Source organism: Amblyomma maculatum, chromosome 1 (assembly GCF_055883805.1).
Source record: "Amblyomma maculatum isolate TAMU_Amacu chromosome 1, ASM5588380v1, whole genome shotgun sequence".
Taxonomy (NCBI): domain Eukaryota; kingdom Metazoa; phylum Arthropoda; class Arachnida; order Ixodida; family Ixodidae; genus Amblyomma; species Amblyomma maculatum.
Window position 1 is genome coordinate 251,588,142 of NC_139344.1, and position 16,223 is coordinate 251,604,364.

The window sequence follows — 16,223 nt, forward strand, 5'->3', positions numbered from 1 at the left end:
GCACTAGAAATGCTAGCAATATTAACTTTAATTACCCGGTAACCCGCAATGCCTATGGTCAGCGCCTAATTCAATACTGCGGAGCGAAAATATGGAATAGTGTACCACTCGAAATTAAAATGGCTAACAATTTCCTGTTTTCAGTTAAGCGCTTCTACTTCTCGATGATTGAGAATTATGTTTGTTGATCTTTTTATATCTGCTGTTGAGTGTTGCTCGCTATTACTTTGTTCACTGATCATTTATAACCGAGTCTTATGTTGGTGTCTTCTGTTGCTGTTATAACAAATGTGTACAATGGGCCTATACTAGCTTCGGCTATTGGCCCAGCAGTTTTTGCAAACGTTTTGTATATGTTATGTGAAAATAAAGAAAAAAAAAAAAGAACCGTTCTTGCTTGCGGCCCCAAGCAGTATAGCATGGAACGCACCTGAACTTCCTGTTCAGCGGTAGACAGACCCGTCGCACAACAAAAGTCCTCAGACTGCAGTAGCCATGTCGGCCAGGTCCCGGGGAAGTCAAAGCCGAACGGCGACGGTGGGCGAAACACTGCCCTAGAGCCCCTTGATACTTTACACTGCCCCAAGTGAGGCGGCGGCGGCGTCGTTCATGGTGAAGAGCCGAAGAGCGCCGAATCAGTGGCTTCGTGATCCCACTTCTGACATAGAGAAACATACTTGCGTAAAGAGCGGACACTCGAGCCGTTTCGCGGCCGAGCTAGTAAGGGTCTGACCATCCGCGAGGTGGCGTAGCGACGTTGGCTTCCACTTCAGCTAAAAGGTGGACTGCTTATCATACATACACCTCATTGCATATACGCTTCCCCTTTCCTTACCCATTCCATATAATCGTTGATGCTGCGCCGGGCATGTGCCGCCGGGTACGCCCACCTCACCGCACTTTTCAATGCGTCGCCTAGTTTTGCTGGTAACTTGTTTTCTTTTGCATGCACCTCAACCTCACCTCACTCCGTGAGGTTGAGGTCGACCTCATGAGGTTGCACTGCACTAATGCACTCCGTGTTTTTTAGTAGTTTAGTGTTTATCTCGTCAAGGCCGGCTGACGAGGAAAGTTTCATTTTCTCAATTAAAGACGAGATGCCAGTTGAAGAAAAAGTTATTGTGTCCATCGGTGAGGTGGCACCTGCCTTATACAGAAACAAGAACAAAAGAGCTACAAAGCTGCATATGACCGAAGGAAGAGTCTCAGGGAACAGCTGGAACCTTCAGACCAAGAACAGCAAAAGCCATCTATTTCCCGGCATCTCACTACAAAGCGACTGACGAGACAAACATTGTCTAGTTACCCTGGCAAAAAGAATACGCAACCTCATCATCCTCCAAGTCGCGAGGACTTCCCCCTTATATCACCGGCAAATCAGGAGGCGGCACGACCTCCTCGGACCAATGTCTCGAATTGAGAAGTTCAGGAACAGCTAGCTGCCCCAAGTCCGCTTCTCAAGCCAGCTACGCTCCCACCACCGGGTAAGCCGAGCCCGCCACTTCCCATCCCAAACCTTTCTCTTACACATCTCCAGATTCCACACCGTTATCACATCTGAGCATTATATGCGCCACATAAAAGATCGGAATGACCCTATTATCTGGTACCTTGCAGAAGAAATTTCCGCCATTCGCCAAGCATTCGAATTCATGCATACCCTCCTTAGCAATCTCCTTCAGGATGACAAACGCATGGAATTCCTAACTCATTCTCTCAAACGGCCCCATTCATCTACATCCACTGAAGCAGCTGCTGCATCCTCTTCCGTCCCTCCCGAGAAGCGTGCTAACGTAGCTTAAGAATGGCTGTGAACAATAACATACACATTGTACAGTGGAATAGCAGAAACCTGAGTACCAATCGAACACTCTTTATACAATGGCTCATGACTTTACTCTCACAGCCTCACGTCATTCCCATTCAAGAATCGCGTGCTCTTAAAGGTACTCCGGGCTACCGTGCCCTGCATGCAGCATATGACAGCGAGTATGCCCCATTAGTGAGCAGTTATATTCGTCGGGACCTCCTGTTTGAGGCCACTGACGTCCCCTCTCGTCTTGAACGTCACCTCACGGCATTTACTCTGTATTCTGATCACTCATTTCGCCCTTTATCCATTCTCAATTTTTATAATCCACCTAGAGAGTACGCGCTTTTCAAACCGCTCATGCATTTTACTTCAACGTTGTTTCGAGACTCCGACTTCTTGATAGGTGGGGACTTTATATGCCCCGTAGGTTGCTTTGGGTTACCCACACACCTTCCGACCTGGTCGCATACTCAACGACGCATTAAACGGAGCTCAATTAACTGTTTATAATACCCCAAACTCCATTACTCGGGAAGGTTACAGGCACCAACAATCCACCATGCCAGACCTCACAGTGGGCCGCGGACTGCGAAATGTCACCTGGCAGGTTACAGAGGAAAAACTGCTCAGCGACCATTACATTATTCAAATCACTGTCCCTAGCCGTACCCGTCCGCGTAAACGTAAAATTTATCACACAAACTGGAATACCTTTCGCACTTTTCGCGACAACTTTCATGCAACTGGCAGTCTTGAGAGCTGGACAAGAGCACTCAAGCATGCCCAGAAACAAGCTACACAGGAGAGTTCCACTTCAGCCCAGTCAGATAATCCGGACCCTTACCTTGTACACATCTGAAAGAGGCGGAAACGACTCTTGCGCACCCTTCGCACTCAGTCCAACGATTCTCGCCTGAAATGTTTTCGATGCGTCGGCGCCGGTCTACCGGCGTCCTCCCTGCTGCGCGCCATTCATTTGTCGGACACTTGAGACCATCAACGGCACACTAAATCAAAAAAGAACCTGGCACTTACTCAGAGAACTCCTCGGGCCTCAACCGGCTCCTGTTCCCACTCTCGAGAAGCACTATTCGCAACTAGGCGCGGATGCCTTAACAGCCTAAATCAGCGGTCTCTACAATCCTCCTCCTCTACCTAGTATTTATCCTCCGTACACTGGTGCTTCCAATACAGAACTCGATGAGCCGTTTGCTCTCTGGGATCTTGACTGGGTGCTAGAACAGCTAAAGCGAAAGTCAGTCCCAGGTGAAGACCAGATTACGTACTCACTCATTCGAAATCTCTCTGACAAGGACAAAGAACATTTTCTGAGCATTATAAAATTACATTGGGAAGAAAGCACACTCCCAGCATCTTGGAAACAATCACTTATAACCCTAATTCCAAAGCCAGGCAAAAAAACTGCGCTTCAAAACCTCCGTCCAGTTTCTTTAACATCATGCCTGGGAAAGACCATGGACGGATGGTGCTCAGTCGGCTCGAGGCTCATCTTGAATCCACAGATTTCTTTCCCCCTCAACAAATTGGCTTCCGAAAAGGTGTGTCTACTCAGGACCTCTTTTTTCTCCTCATGCACGAATTTGACCCTCCGTCCTCTTCCCAGATCGAAGCCATAGTGGCCCTTGATGTGCGTAAGGCTTTTGATAACCTTGCCCACGATCCACTATTAAACATCCTTACCTCTACTGGCAGTGGTCCAAAGATGCACGGCTACCTCACGGCATTTCTCCGCAACCGCACGGCCAAGTTCCGTCTCCCCGATTCCATATCTGATCCTTTCCCCCTCACACGTGATACTCCTCAGGGCGCTATTATGTCACTCACTCTTTTTAACCTTGGAATGGCTCCCCTATCTCGTATTCTAGCGTCTATCACAAACCTAAAACATACATTCTATGCAGACGACCTTACTCTTTGGTGCACTTCTGGGTCTCCTGGAGGAGTAGAGGAGACCCTACTGCAAGGTATTGATGCAGTCGTTAATTATCTTGATAAAGTAGGGCTATTTCCAGCACCTGAAAAAACCAAACTGCTGCTGCATGGTTGCAAAAACTCGCTATCAACGCCAACATAACCAGCTAACCAATCTCACATGGTGGCAGGTCACCCCATTCCTCGTGTATCGTTCTGCCGGATCCTTGGACTTCATATCCATGAGTCAACTAGCCGGGCCAATGTATCTACAGCCGTTAAAGTTTGCAATCAGCTTACGCATCTAGTTCGCCGCATAGCCAATAAGCACGCCGGGCTACGTGAGGGTCAAGTCAGGCAGCTTGTCCACGCATTTGCACTTAGCAAAATTTTATATACAATTCCTTACCTTACTCTAACCTGTCGCCAAAGACATAAGATTGAGGTTGCGCTTCATATATTGTACAAGGCTGCACTTAACGTCCTTGTACATACGTCCACGGAGCGCCTATACTCTACGGGGCTGTTCTTGCTCCTGGGAGACCTCATACAACAACATCGAGACCGGCAAATGGCACGTCTTTCTAGCACCAAACAAGGACATTGGATACTAATACAGGTTGCGCTCAAACCTATCGACATCCCTATAATTACCCCTCCTTCTTCGATCCCGGATAACCTCAAAATAACCCCATTCCAGAAAACGTTGTCCCCGATACTCACCCAAGTAGATGTTCCGCTCGAGTTTCAAATCATGTTCACCCTACAGATTCCACGATCGTCTACACAGATGCATTCCGAACTAGCGTCGGGGCGGCTGCTTACTCAGTTAAGAGCTGTAGCGATGAAGTGACGCATACCCTCGGTGCTTACATAGATCCTCCTCCTACAGCAACTCTCGAGACCCTGCCAATAGTCGCCAGTATTCAAGACCTCGCACAAGCACCCCCTAACCCTTCAGAATATACCGTATACACTGATTCAATACAGGCTATACGCGCCATTCATAAGGGTCGCATTCCTCAAGAACTGCAGGATGATCTGCACAGAGCTCTCACCAAACTCACACTGAGCTGGATTCCTGCATGGTCACGCTGGAATCTTAGGCAATGAGGTAGTACATCGCATCGCCCGCGAACTTCAACACTGGGTGCCTGGGATTCCCTGGCCTTATCCACCCACGTGGGACACTACTCTTCACTACAAAAAAGAAATCAAGGAGGAGGAAGACGAGGAGGAAAGGCAGGGAAAGAAATCAACATTCACTATGACAACATTAGAGAAACTCTTCATACACTTCCTCTTCCTGCTAAACCTCTCACTACCACGCAAATACGCACTTTTAGACGCATACAACTAAATACACTGCTTACTCCTGCCAGATCGTTTCTATACCAAATCAGACATTCCCCCGCGTGCCCAAATTGTTCCGAACACTATGCAAATTTAGAACATTGCTTGTTTTCATGCCCTGTCGCAATTCAATCACCCCACTTTCCACACCCGCCTCCCCCAACGTGGCGGGCTTGATTAGCATCTGACCAGCTGAATGATCAGTTGGCCTTGGTGACTCTGGCCCAGGACATTCTTGACGCTTAGTAATGCGTTGAATTATGTTGTTTCCTACGCCTCCTCCTCTTCTGCCTGACCCTGTCTGCTGACTGCAGTGAGGTCTCCAGGTCCTCCCAGGCTCAGAGAAGCTAAGAGCTGCTTTCTGAGAAGCATCGAAATGTTTGGCTGCCACGGAACATAAGTGAGGACTCGAAAGAATCTTGACAACGTCCACGTACAAGTAGATATGCGGTCGCCACTTGAACGCAGGCCAGAAAATATGAACTTCATTGGTTGACGGTCGTTTGCGGTATGTTTACCAGCAGCTGATACGCGCCTCGCAGTAGCCTAGACGTTTACTCGACGGTGAAGCTGTGCAACGTTGCATGAACGATCAAGCCTTTACATTTCCCACAAAACCTTGAAGTCTGATGGGCGATGCGAGTCCGGATTGAGATCAGCCATCTGCTGGCATATGTCCGCCCGTCCCAGGTGGAAATCGTAACAGGTGCATCTGGTTTAAATAACATATCGAATTTGAGACTACTGGAATTTAAGTTGGAACCAATTGGTCTGAAGGAATTGTTTTTTAAACCACTGAGACCAGATATGACCTTATCCTATAGGGCTGAACAAATGCGCGGCGTACGAAGAAAGCGGTATCATCGGACATTTTTTGAGGAATTGCTAATCGTGCACGTTCAAAAGGTTACAGGAGGACGCAACTATCTATACTCATAGCCCAGCTCCGACTGGCTCGGCGATAACTGCAATTCTTTGGATTTGCAAACATTATGCACCGGCACCCTACATACACCAGCCTAAATCTTCTCTGGAAGCTGCATTTATTACATTCTGCAGGCATTCTGCACTCGCACACTTTGAACTAAATCTTACAGAATGACGGCAAGCTTCGACGGTATACCCGTGCAGCTGTCACGCTTTTATTGACCTCAATATGCTTGCAAACCTTCGTTGTAAATGGTCGATAAAACGAGATAATTCGTAGTGAACGTCGTCATGCCGGGCAGCAAGTCGGCATCGAGAGTCTTATTCTATCCGGTGCATATACACACCGCCACATAATTCCACCTTGGATTCGTACCGCAAATTCACAGCCTGCTGAACAAAATACGATGCCCATATCAGGCGGAAGTGCCTGGTGCGACATCACACGACATTATGCAGATATATTTTGGGATGTATTTTTGCCAACTTAACTGAATCAGATAAAGTCGAGAGTATGACGGAATCCCGTCTTGCAAGGGAAATACATTTCGAAAAAACAGATGCCGACCAGTAAAATGAAATTTAATATTGACGTTTCGGCTCAGTCAGATGCAATTTTTTCGTCGTCCATTTGTTTACGCCCCGCGCTTTGTGGAGGTTGCGCCACCTGGCAGCGTCGTCACAAAATGCAGGCGAGGCTCCCGGGAGACCTTTCTCCTTGGGTTTCTATGGAGTCAAAAGAAATCGCCCTCGTTCGGTTCATACGCTTCAACAGTTCAACTAGGACTTGGGTCATGTCTAAAAACGACTGTTGTTCCGCGGGGTGCTCTACCAGCCATAAAATCTTCCCGAAAACGCGTTTCTTCAAATAAGTTTCCTGGTCGGCCTTACGAACAGGAGCGAAGACAACAGCCGGGAAGCGTTGGTCTGTACGCATGCTGCTTCTTCTGGATTTGGCACAGCTCCCGCAATTTCTCGACTATCTGCGAAATGCCATTCACTACCTGTATTTGTGGAATGGCGTGCTGCAGCTTATTTATCACGTAAATATTGTGGTCGCTAGCTGCAGCACCAAGTCGGAACATTCGTACACGTTAAACAGCGTCGTGACTGTTTGATTCTGACGCAGAAAATATTTCATGAATGCGACATTCATGAAACAAGACGTCGCGTGACGACATTCTGAGGAGCGGGGAAGCTGCCGATGCGGCTCCTTCGCTGCGCTGGGTTAATCGCAGCTCTCTGCGGCTTTGTAAATGTCATTATGGCATGCCATTTCCACACGAATGATCATCGGGGTTTTTACCGCATGTATCCGTCAGATACGCCCACAAACGATGCAGCACTTCCGTTGTGTAGATTTGGCATGAAAACTTGCTTTGGTTACAGTGAGGCATTTTGAAAAGTAGTGTGTGTCATTATTAGCAGAAACTACATGGCCCTCAGCGAAACCTCGGCCCGCATTTTCCTGGGAAAGAAGAGCAGCGAACAATGCCCTCTACCTCCGTCTCAGGCCTCTCGCCCCGTCCGAAAGGTCATTGTGAAAAATGAACCCAAAGCTTGGTGTACCAAATCCTGCTTTGAATGCCAGTCGTGGTACAAATTGGGAAACGAAGAATGCTATAGAAAGGGTGAAACAGTACACAGCTACCACCAGACAAATGAACAATTAGCGAAGCGCGATTGCGGACCTCTGCAATGCATACGAGGCACTGACAGGGCCATTGTGCTGGAGACCAAGTCAAATGCGCGCAGAATGCTGCTTGAGTCATACGACATTTAGCAGACGTTGAAAGCCTTTCCTTTTTATCGTACTGTCGCAATACACGCTTAGTGAATTGACGGCTGACGTATGTTGAAAGCCAAGCTGCAGCTCACCGCACCAATACCTTCATGAGAAAACCGTGTTCCGAAATGTGTTTTCTTACAAGAGCTTCGTCTTTTTCATTTCCAACTTAATGTGCATCCCCAAACAAGACAGGGCTATGTAAAATGATGAGGCAGCAACGGGTGCAAATTCGCAAGGCCATGCATGTGAACAATTTCGATGATTGATTGCTTGGACGCACCGAAGGAAACCTCGCTCTTTGCGCTCCTTACATGAATGCGCCTATATCCAGCTAAGCGGTACACTCCTTATCTTCTAATAATGCTCCCATAAGGGTTCCACGAACATATCAGGCACGTGCCGCGCTGAAAAATATCTCGCAGTCTTCACAACTTAGCTTCGACACAGCAGTGCTAGTTCGCAAAAATCATCAGCGCGTGCTACTGATGAGTTGCCCATGTTTAGCACAGAAGCCGCTGCGCAAAGCTCTTGCAAAAAAAAAAAAAAAGAAAAAAAAAACGAAAAAAAAAAAAAACGAGACACGTGAACTATGCGCCAATGCTGTCTGACCGTCCCATCATGAGATTGCAGTCAGTGAACGGATCGCAGATGACGGTCCCGATTGTTTTGTACAAGGAAACAGAAGGAACCGCGTCCTGGTTCAGCCATGCCTTTTTGTCATAGCCCTATAGAATTCGCATTAGAAACAAACTGCATGTAGTCACAGTTACAAAAATGCTTCGAGTAAAATGTTTCCTTTGGTTGGCTTGAATTTATCTCTCTTCTCAGCAACGCCGCATTGCGCCGCGTGCTTTTATTACAATGGAAGATTACATCGTCGCGTCCACAGCTGTCCGTGCATCCAAACACATGCAGAGCGGTGTTGTATCAGGTGCACAACACTAGTTGACGTCCTTTGTACGTCCGCAACGCACGCCAAACGAGGAACAGCGCACGCCGAAAACCCCCTCCGTTGGCTCTGAATGCCTCCGGCTCCTCGCGGTGACGTCACGACAGGACGGAGAAGCGAGGTTTCTCCCTTCGCTTTCCTCCTCTGTAGCTGTGGCGTAGGGCGCGGAAAATTTGAATTGCGTGCTTTCATTCGACGATTGCGCAGGTGTTTTATGCATACCTAATCGAAAAAATAACTTCACAGGCATGATCAACAAATAATTTACTTCAAAAGCCTATAGTATTGGTACATTTGAAAGCCGCTACAGTGTTCCTTTAAGGGGAAGTGTTTCTTGAGACTTGCACTACGATGGGCGGAACTCGGCGCATAGACTTCAAGTGTCGTCCAGCATTCATCCTGTTTACGTCGTCTTCTAAAATAATACTTATCGTTCACGCGCTCCTCGGTCGTCACCTTTTGCGAGCAAACCCCTTCGCCGGTTACGCGTCCTACAGTAACAATATCCCCCTCAGCAAAAGGAGCGGTGTGGAGTGGGAATAATACGGCTTAAGGCGGGCCACATGCGCTCTTCCGGAAGTGGGTGTAGCGGACGGTGACTATATACTGGCGGAGCGGTGTAATCTCATAGGTTAAGTCGGTCACTGGGCGTAATACACGATAAGGACCTGTGTAGTGCGGCAGAAATTTTTCACAAACCCCGGAGCCGGACTGGAGCCAGAGCATGGCACATTCATGCCGTGATCTGGTTCCTGGATCTGGAGATTCGGGAGGACAGTGAACATCACGGTGGTGAGCGTCGTAGCGGCGTTTTTGAGCTCCTCGGAAGGCAGAGAGCTTGTGACGAGCAATCTGGCGGGCGGCATCGGCTCGGGCGATGGTATTGCGGGCATAAGTAGTAACGGGGCCAGTTGCAGGAAGCAAGGAGTCGAAGGGCAGTAAGAGGTCTCTTACAAAGAGAAGATGAAGAGCACTCAGAAGCATCATGGCGCGAAGAGTTGTATGAGAAGGTGACAAATGGCAGGCTAATGTCCCAGTGGCGGTGACCGTCGGATACATACATGGTGAGCATGTCAGTGAGCATTTCGTTAACAACTCGGGAAAGGAAGCAGCGGCCACAGTCGGTAAGTAGTTGACGGGGAGCGCCACGGCGGAGTATGACGTCGAGCAGAAGGAAGTCAGCAACGTCAGAAGAACGGAAATCTGAGCTAGTTGGTGCACTGCAAAATCAAAAAACGGCCCCGCAACTTGAGACAGAGAAAGAGAATAACGGACAAGCGCTGACTTACAACTGAAGGTTTAATGAAAAGGAAATCGGAGGTGATATTTATACATTTTTTCAAGGACCGGGACGCATGCCCCCCCCCCCCCCCCCCCCGACAAGCAGCAGTCTAATCATGCGAATCCAGATATACAATATCAGTATCATGCAGAAGCACCGATTGCGTTGCTAGATTTCGGCTTGCGCCTGGGTATCGCTCCGCTGCCACCAGTTGTTAGATGCGGGTCGCGACCCCATCGCGGTAGCGTTGGCTTGGCAGCTTCGTGGCTCGGCGGACGGCAACAGCGGTCCCAGCAAAGACGAGGCGTCTTCTAAAAAAACAAAGTGCAATACAACATCATGAAGGAACGGGCAGAGAAGCTCAAACAAGAGGTTATAAATACTTACATCCGCCCTGAACCAACAACCAACCTCCCCTTTTATCAGGGCGCGGACAATCTCTGTCTATACGCTCCAATCACTTTTGCGGAGGTCCGAGCAGAACTCTATCGCCTCAAGACGACTTCGGCGGCCGGCCCTGACCGCATTTCAAATAAAATGCTTAGGAATCTAGCAGACGAATCCATTCATGCTCTTACCGACTATTTTCAAGAATGTTGGGCCAGCGGTACCATCCCTCAAGAGTGGAAATGCGCCAATCTAGTCCTCATCCCCAAGCCGGGCAAACCACCAACCTTGGCCAACCTCCGTCCCATCTCTCTCACGTCCTGCGTTGGGAGGCTGATGGAACACGTTATCCAGACCAGACTCTCACGATACCTTGAAGACAACCATCTTCTACAAGACACAATGTTCGGCTTCCGCCCTCATTTAGCGGCCCCGGACATTATGCTTCTTCTCCATCATCAGGTAGTCATGAGACGTACACTAGACACGAAAGTCATCGTCGGCCTCGATGTTGCCAAGGCATTCGACAACGTCCTCCATGAAGCGATTCTTCAACAACTTCAAGCTCTCGGTGTTGGATATGTATGCGTACATCCGAAACTTTCTCACCGACCGCACAGTGCAACTTAAAGCCGGCACTGGAGATCCTTCCATCATCTCTCCGGGAAACCGTGGCACGCAGCAAGGCGCCGTACTCTCGCCGATGCTTTTTAACGTCGCACTGATAGGCCTGCCGAAGCTACTGGCCGACATCCCCCACCTACATCACAGCATTTATGCTGACGACCTCACACTTTGGATCACGCGCGGCAGTCGGATCCATACATGGATCCATACAGAGAAGAAAGAAAAAGAAGAGAGAGAGAAAGACGCGCGCCGCAACAGACGTCGTCAACCACCTAAGCGGTGGCGGGTTCAATGATGGCCCACAACAGGAAAACATTCGGTGGCTGGCTAGCCCCCGCCGCAAGCGGCGTTGACCTACCGTCCCAGCCCCGTGGCGCCAGGAACAGCCCTGTCTCAGCGGAGTCTGCCGCTGCTTTTTATATGCTTGTCAGTTCAGAGGGAAAGGGAGAGACTTCGTGTCCGAACAAGACGAGATGACTCAATCATCGGTGGGCGACAGAAATCTCCACCTCCAGCAGACGGACGAAGGCGACGCACTCTCCCTCGAGCGCCGGGCTTGGCCAGCGTTTGCATACAGACGCACGCACGCACATTCGGCGCGTGCAACCTCGGCGTGCCGAGACACGCCCGCGGGAGGAAGCGTTGGGCGGCCGATCGGACGGCGGCGAAATGGCCGAAACGCTCGCTGCTTTGCCTGATGCTGCGCTGCGGGAGCGTCGGTTGTCGCACATGGTGGTGGCGAATCGTAAAATATTCCCTGGCACAACAACAAAATGACCTTCCTTATCTGAAACCAATAACCTCAACTCCTCAAATGACAGGATATTCACCAACGGGGCAAAGCTGTACCCCTTCACAGCCCCCCCCCCCCCCCCCTCTCAGTCCCCTTATAGCCTCCACACAATCAACCACGCACATCGGCTGTTAATCTTCTCTGGCCTGGCGAGACACTGTCCTTCTAAGAGACAACTTCTCTTCCTTGCCAAGGGTGGGCAGTACACAAATCTTCGGGCCTTGCTTCAGCACCTTTTGCAACTTATCCGGCACGAGCCTGTCTCCCAGGATTATTGCCTTCCCGTCATTTCCGGATGGCGTCGTGAAATTGTATATCTGGATTCGCATGATTAGACTGCTGCATGTTTGGGGGGGCCCGTGAAGGGGTACAGCTTAACCCCGTTGGTGAATTTTCTGTCATCTGAGGATTTGAGGTTATTGGTTTCAGATAAGGAAGGTCATTTTGTTGTTGTGCCAGGGAATAGTTTCACAGAAAAAGCAGGGACTGCCGTCGTAAAAAAATTTCAGAAAAGTCCGGCTTAACGTTAATAGGCAAAAGAGCGAAGCTCTGAGGTTGTTGCAGGAAATGAATTTGGAACGCCTTCGGGAATCAGTTAACAAGTCAGAGAGAAACTGTTTAGAAATTTTCTTTTCTTCAAAAACACACAAATCGGGAGTTCCTTTCAGATGCATAGTTACGGAACGCGCCTCTTGGCAACACTCCGTATCGGGTTTTTCGCAGAAATATTTGGACACGCCTGTAGTTGATCCTTTTTTAGTTTCTAATTCAGTGGCCATTGTAGAGTGTTTGCAGCGTTATAACCCTGGTTCAAGTGGAATGTTCAGCATTGACGTCCAAGATCTGTTTTATTCTCTTCCACAGGATAGGCTCCTGCAGTATGTTAGAAATTGTATAATGATTGATAATGATGATCGAAGAGGGGTTTATTTCGGATTGGGGGGGTGTCTGATGAGTCTTTTTTGGAACTGTTAATGTTTTATTTGCGGTCGACTTTTGTGGAATGGGAGGGTGAACTGTATGCTCAAAACGCGGGGGTGTGCATAGGTTCAAAAGTAGCACCCGTACTAAATAATATTTTCCTTTGCTATGTAGATAGGGCAATAAAAAGTAGCTTGGGGGTATGTAATAATAATAATAATAATTGTTTCACAGGAAGGGAAAGGCACAGTATCTGTCACACTTGCTACGTGGACACCTGAACCGCGCCGTAAGGGAAGGGATGAAGGTGGGAGTGAAAGTGGAGAGAAAGGGGAGCCGTAGTGGAGGGCTACGGAGTAATTTCGACCACCTGAGGATCTTTAATGTGCGCTGACATCGCACAGCACACGTACGCCACTTCGTTTCGCCTCCATCGAAACGCAGCCGCCGTGGTCGGGTTGGAACCCGGGAACTTGAGGGTATGTGCAAAACAGGTTTTTATGTATGTTGATGATTATTTAATTTTTGAGGAGGGGGACTTAATGGGACAGGTTGGTGAAATTTTGGGTGTCATTGATAGTTGCGGGCAAGGTTTGAAGTTTACTTTCGTGGTACAGAGCGGCAACGCGTTGCAATTTTTGGACTTCAGGTTAGTATTAAAGATAGATCATGTATGCTGGACTTTCCGGCAGCTTTCGGAGAAGCCGTTACTTAGCTACAAATCAGCCCAGTCAAAATTGGTTAAATGCGGTATAGCTGTCGCGTGCTTGGGGTCTGCCCTTTTTAAATCAGGTGTGCATGAAATGATGAGTAGTTTTGGCCAGCAGATTGACAGATTAAGATTTGCAGCATATCCGGATCAAGTAACCTTGCTTGCCTGTAATAAAATTTTAAGAAAACTAAAGTCGGTCGATAGTTCTCAATCACAGGAGCCGGGAAGTAGAAAGAGGTACGTGGTCATACCGTATGTACACCGGTTGTTTCACAGGTTGAAGAACATAGGATCAAGATATGGTGTTGATTGTGGTATTTTCAGCCCTCAAAAAACTTGCAAAGATATGTGCCATAGTGAACAGAATGAAGTTTAAGAATCAACAAAAAATAAGCGACAGGAGGTCGTGTAAAATAAAATATTAGGTTAAGTTCGCATCATGTGCTGAAGGCGTGATGTATGACATTGAATTTTCTTGCGGAAAGAGGTACTAGGCCAAACAAGTAAATGTATTAACACCAGTCTACGCCAACCTAATACATCATTGAAAAATGCCCCGTCTTCGAACCTTGCCCTGCACTACAGATGGAAAAATACAGCGCAGAGAAGGACGAGGACAAAATGAAGACACAAAGGACACACGAGCGCTGACTTGCCCAGACTGCTACGGTATTTAACTGCACTACAGGGACTGACCTTTAAATAATGATCCAAAATTCCCTGGTAAGAAACTATGCACACCTCTTTTTACAAAACACTAATATAATCTACAGGCAAAAGGACCAACTAACCAGGGATTTATCTGAAGCATATCACATTCACAGAAAAAGAGATAGTTGCGTGAGCACGCCATCGGTGCTTCTGCATGATAGTGAAATTGTATATCTGGATTCGCATAAGACTGCTGCTAGTTTGGGGGGCGCATGCGTCCTGGTCCTTGAAAAAATATTTAAATATCACCTCGGATTTCTTTTCATCTGTCGTCAGGTATGCAACCGCGCTCAGTAATCCAGTGGACTCGCATCCGCAAAAATATGCAAACTGGCTGCTGCGTCTCTGCTTGCTTTTGCTCTGTAGAATCGTGGTTTACCTTGACATCGGGGAGGCACGGGGGTTCGCCAGTCCAATTTGACCACTCCGCCGCAATTCCCTCGGGCAGAGCTTCATCCCATCCGATGTTCAGGCTCGTACGATGAAAGAGGATAGCCACCCTAGGTGATAGCAAATCCTCGCGGTGGTTCGCATGGACGTATCGTGTAGTGGGTGGTTCTGTCTTGGCGATTCTGTCGGTGCAAGGGCAGAAGATTAACATCTCCGTACTTAATTCCCACGTGAGGTAGCCAAAAGGCTTGGCTCCCTTCGCGTCTTGCTCGAAAACCTGACACAGCTGTTCACTGTTAGATGCCTATTTGTGCAAATGCACTCAGGCCGCCTCGAAAATTGCATTAAACTCGTTCTACACGTTCACTGTGGCTCCGATCAGTATGTCGTCGACTGAACGGCTACGTTGCAGTCGGTATGCAGTGATCGGGAACTGCTCATCTGCGCTCTTTAGGTGATGTTGGAGACCGGCCGAGAGCAAGAACGGACTGGCAGTCGTTCCGAACGGGACTCTCTTCATGCGTCATGTCAAGATTGATGGAAGGGGTCCACCTGCCTCAGACTTCTTTTCATACCACAAGAAGCGCAGGGCGTCTTTGTCCGATCTGACTGCTATTTGCAAAAAAGCCTGCTCGATGTCCGCTACTAGAGTTACATGCATTGTCCCTTCGGAAGTTTAACAGTATGCCCACAAGGTCAGCCGTTAAATTTGGTCCACTTTCCAGGTTATTTAGATTTTGCTCACCTATCGTGAAATGCGGCGTTGAAAACAACGTGCAGCTTGTGAGCGTCGCGGATTACAGCCTGATGCGGCATGTGATGTACAGGGTTTGCGCCACAGTCATTCGTCTAGACCAGCTCCACCATATCCAGTGCGATGTGCTGTATTACAGCCGCATCGTACTCATTGAATAGCTCTGGGGATTTCTGTATACTTTGTGTGAGCAGATGTAGGCGCAATGCCTTTTTATTATCGTCCAAAGCTGTCACAGGTTTCCATGGAAGGGCCTCATAACGATCTTCCTTCATGTGCACTGTGAGCTAAAAAAAAAAAAAAAAAACCCTCCCCAACAGCATTTTTGTTACGGTGTTTTGTTCACTGCCATTTATCCCAATCGATTCTAAGGTCCATAATTTCGTATGTCAGTTGCGTTTCTTTTCATTACCGATGTTCTCAGGGCGACCGTTTGCATGCAGTACGGTCCTTCGCGCATGCCCTGAACTGGTCCTTGAATGGTCCAACCCAGAGCCGTTTCAACTGCTCTCAGTTTTTCGTCCATCTTTGTGGATCGGCCGGTCGTTAGCTCCAAAATATGATGGGATCCTATTAGAAGCGGAATGTCTCCAGGCCTTTCTTCGTTACTGAAATCGACGGGCTTATAGGCGAGCATTCTCAGCCTGTACATCAATATCGCGGGTAGTTTTTGGATATAATGATCGCAAACGACGTGTCTCCAGAACCTCTAGTTTGTGTGTTTTCCCCCTCTTATTTTCTACTCCCACCGTTACTCTCAGGAACACTCTTTCTTTTTGGTGGCTGCCAAAGAGTGCGACAGTTAGCGTTTCTTCGCCAAGAAATTTGCATCCTAGTCTCTTTGACGTTCAGATAGTTATGAGCGTTGGCTTCCACCATCGAG

The 16,223-nt window shown here is 48.3% G+C and overlaps 1 protein-coding gene across 5 annotated transcripts in view; it reads right to left on the bottom strand.

Annotated features, from left to right (window-relative positions):
- Positions 1–16,223, bottom strand: part of LOC146206224 (aurora kinase-like) — an 880,154-nt gene that overhangs the window by 74,856 nt on the left and 789,075 nt on the right. For 2 of the 5 annotated variants that reach the window (XR_014704405.1, XR_014704404.1), the window contains one exon: positions 10,157–10,356. The exons of the other annotated variants lie outside the window; for them this stretch is intronic. The gene's annotated coding sequence lies outside the window, so the exon portion shown is untranslated. Of the gene's footprint in view, positions 1–10,156; positions 10,357–16,223 lie in introns of those variants that run through there. 5 annotated transcript variants of the gene reach the window in all.